Source organism: Sapajus apella, unplaced genomic scaffold (genome assembly GCF_009761245.1).
Source record: "Sapajus apella isolate SASKATOON/1434 unplaced genomic scaffold, GSC_monkey_1.0 scaffold16, whole genome shotgun sequence".
Lineage (NCBI taxonomy): Eukaryota > Metazoa > Chordata > Mammalia > Primates > Cebidae > Sapajus > Sapajus apella.
The window spans coordinates 12,678,685-12,682,634 of record NW_022436956.1 but is presented as its reverse complement, the minus strand read 5'-3'; the positions used below and the strand labels follow the sequence as shown (position 1 = coordinate 12,682,634).

Here is a 3,950-nt window from a genome sequence, read left to right as displayed (position 1 = left end):
TGTGTGTGTGTGTGTGTGTGTGTGTGTGTGTCTTTTAGTAGAGATAGGGCTTCACCATGTTGGCCAGGCTGGTCTTGAACTCCTGACCTCAGCTGATCTGCCCGCCTCAGCCTCCCAAAGTGCTGGGATTACAGGCGTGAGCCACTGCACTGGTCAAGATAACCTATAAAGTAAGAAAAACCAGCCCTGGGGGGACCCCGATCCCAGATTGGCTTGTCAAGTTGGAATGCTTGGCCCAGGCTGGGAACTTGCTGGAACACAGCAGACTGCTTTGGGGACTGATGCTTTCACACACAGCTCACATGGGAGGAGCAGGGGATCCAGATTATAGCCAGACCACAGCAATCCCTTAGGTGGCATTGGCTATGGATCAGACACTATTCTCAACGCTGCGCACACATGCAGGTGACCAGCAGAGGTCAATAGAGTTAAGCAGGATGGAGTGGGAACATATCCCTTACAGGCAGTGAAACATCTGGAATGGAAGGTGCGAGATCCAACATCAGCAAGCAGGTGGGGGTGAGTCTCAGCCTTTGCTGAGATTGTGGCTCCGTGGGCTGCACTGGTTCATTCCTTCATATGAAGGTGGATGGCTCTTTCCAGAGTTTTCGTCTGACAGAAAAGGCAGAGGGAAGTTTCCAGTATTATGCAGCGTTTCCTCTCGCGAAGGCCCCTGCGTGGTTTACCTATGTCGATACAACTCTAGCGTTTCTCCTTCTCTGTGTACAGTCCACACAGATGGGAGGTCAAAACGTAGGACACTTCTCTCCTCCAGGAAAGCCAATATGTTCCATTGTCTGCAGAATCATTTTAAATTTTTTAAGACTAAATTCGGGCTCCCCCATGAGCTCTCCATACCCACCGGCCTCAGCTCCTCCTGCCTCTGCGTCCTTCTGCACACCACAGGCTGCAGCACGTGCACTGTGGTCATAGGTGTGCCTTGCGGTTTCATAACCCAGGCTTCCCATCCTGCCACTCCCTCAGGTCACTGCCATTATTCCAAAAGAAATCCCATACACATCAGTGATCACTCTCCGTTCTCTTCCCCAACCCCAGCCGCCAGCAAACACTAATTTACCTTCTGTTTCTACAGATTTGTCTATTCTAGACATTTCATATAAATTGAATTATGTAATATGTAACTTTTAGTGTCTGGCTTCTTTCACTTGGCACAATGTTTCCAAATTTCACCCACCTTGTAGCATGTATCAATGAGAGTTTATTACCCCTATTCTGAAATCTAAAATGCTTCAAAATCTGATTTTTTTTTACACGTAGACACCTATGTTTATTGAGGTACTATTTAGAATAGCAAAGACTTTGAACCAATTCGAATGCCCATCAATGATAGGCTGGACAAAGAAAATGTGGCACATATAACACCATGGAATGACCATGCAGCCGTAAAAAAGAATGAGTTCGTTTTCTGCAGGAACATGGATGAAACTGAAAGCCATCATTCCCAGCAAATCGGCACAGGAACAGAAAACCAAACACTGCATATTCTCACCCACAGTGTGAATTGAACAATGAGAACACGTGGACACAGGAAGGGGAACATCACACACCGAGGCCAGACGGGAAGTTGGGGGCAAAGGAAGAGAGCCCGCGCATTAGGACGAATACCCACTGCTTGCAGAGCCTGGAAGCTACATGACTGGTTGATAGGTGCAGCAAACTATCATGGCACATGCAGACCCATGCAACAAACCTGCAGATTCCTCACATGTATCCCACATTTAGACAAAAACAAAAAAAAAAAAAAAAAAAAAAGCAAAACATCCAAGTCCAGGGTGGGTAAGTAGTACACCGCATTCCGCTAAAAATACACCATCACTCAACGGCCAAGCTGAAATTACGTACTTCCAAACAGCCAAAACCTACAATAACCATCAAAAAACAAAAAGCTTTGTGGTACCTACGAAAAAATAAAAGAACTGATCAGAGAGAACTGATGTGTCTGATGGTACGAACAAGCTACACCACAATAAAGTTAACTCTGACTTTGTAACCCGATTGTATCCCCCGAGGGGGTGCACCGTTCCTGGATGTACTGCAATACCAGGTCAATGCGTGGAGTGGATGGAGCAAGCTCCTATTCCATCTCCTGACTCCAAAAATGCATTTAATACATTGTCCTCGGATAGAGGACGTATCAGATATTAAACTGATAAGAACAGATACTACACTTGATCTTAGCCAAAAGGCCGAGAAGCGATGCTGTCGCCTTCGCCCCCGCAGTCACCGTCCCATTCTCATCCACATTCAAGTCGCGGTGAGAGCTCCAGCCTTTCTCTTTGCCTCATTCCCTTCATTACCTTGGTCTCTTCCACACCACTATTGATGCCATTACACACTCGGCCTGATTTCTTATTCTCCACATTTCAAAAAGGAAATCTTACACCCGAGGTTGTTCTGTTGTTCCCGGACTTTCATTTCAAATTTGCATGCCCCGCCCTTTATCAGAGGGCGTGGCCTCCGCTGTTGACTCCGCCCCCGAGGCCGCCTCCGCGTGGCGGCCGGGGCTTCCTTGTTTGTATCAACTGAGCGAAAAGATAAAACCGAAATAGATTTGGGGCGAGGGCGAGAGGGGTCTGTAGAAGGGGTCTGTAGAAGGTGGACAGTGGTCCACGTTTTCCTGGAGAAAGACAAGGTCCCAGGGCATCATCACTGGAGGAGCCCAGGCTGCGCTGGGCCTTTAGTTCGTCCACAGCTGGCCGGGAGACCAGCCTGGTACCTGCTGGATCAGGGACCCGTTCGGAGTCGGGGAAGCGGAAGGCCTGGAGAGGCTTCCCAGAGCAGGGACTGGAGTTCCTCTGGCTGACAGCAGACACCTGGCAGAGGGAGGCGGTGCGTAGGCGGCGCGTGGACGGCGAGGGCCCAGCAAGGATCCTCCCCAGCCCCTGTGCCTGCGACTCCTGTGGCTTCTGTGCACAGACCGTGGCCTGTGCTGTGCAGGGAAAGTTGCCTGTCTCTTGGGACGTGGATTCCTTCCACCTCCTCCTCTCATGGTTACTTCTGACTCGACTCAGGTTGTCAGGACGCCGCTTGGGTGTCACCCCTCCAGGAAGCAGTCCCTTAATGAAGGGCCCTCGGCACCCGCCCCATATGTGACCAGCAGCCCTCCTATGTATTTCATCGCACCCTGTTATTTATATCAGCTACTCCACTCACCACCCTTCTGGGCAATCCTTTATCTCCGCCCCCCCACGAAATCCTATCACTGGGGGCTGGGACCCTCATCAGTACTCACCCGTTTCCCCGCGCTAGTCTGGTGCCTGGCATGTGGAAGGCACTCAGTAAACGTTTCAAAATCTGAAACTTTTTGAATGCTGAAATAGTGCTCAAAATAAAATAAAATTAAAATTAAAATTAAAATGACGCTCAAAGGAGATGCTCATTGGAGCATTTTGGGATTTGGGATTTTGGGATTAGAGATGCTCAACCACGAGTAAAATGCAAATGTCCCAAAGCTTGAAAAAATCTGAAATCTTAAAGTAAAATAATCAAATAATAAATGCAAATCAAATAATAATTTAAAATCAAATAAAAATGCACATAGCAAAAAGACATAGGTGAGTCTTTTATCCCTGACTCTTGGACCACCCCACCACTTCTTAAAGTCAATTACAATAACTCATTCTGAAAATTCCTTCCATAGATATTTCTTATGAACATAGATAAACACATATATGTAGTCCCCCTTTTACATAAACGGTACCATTTAGCACAGTCTGTATTTTTTTTCCTTGAAATTACAGCTTTAAAAATCTTTCCATGGCCATACTTATAGTACTGTCTTATTCTCTCAAAGAGCTATATAGTCTTTTCCTTTCTCCCTTCCTTCCTTTCCCCTTCCCTTCTCCTTCCTTCCTTCTATCCTTTTCTCTTTCCTTCCTTCCATCCTTTTCTCCTTCCTTCCTTCCTTCCATCCTTTCCTCCTTCCTTCC

The 3,950-nt window shown here is 47.3% G+C and overlaps 1 non-coding gene across 1 annotated transcript; it reads right to left on the bottom strand.

The window, feature by feature from the left end:
• Positions 1-2,028: 2,028 nt before the first annotated feature.
• Positions 2,029-2,219, bottom strand: LOC116556470. The gene has a single exon (XR_004271019.1). It is a non-coding gene; the product is annotated as a U2 spliceosomal RNA (small nuclear RNA).
• Positions 2,220-3,950: the final 1,731 nt, after the last annotated feature.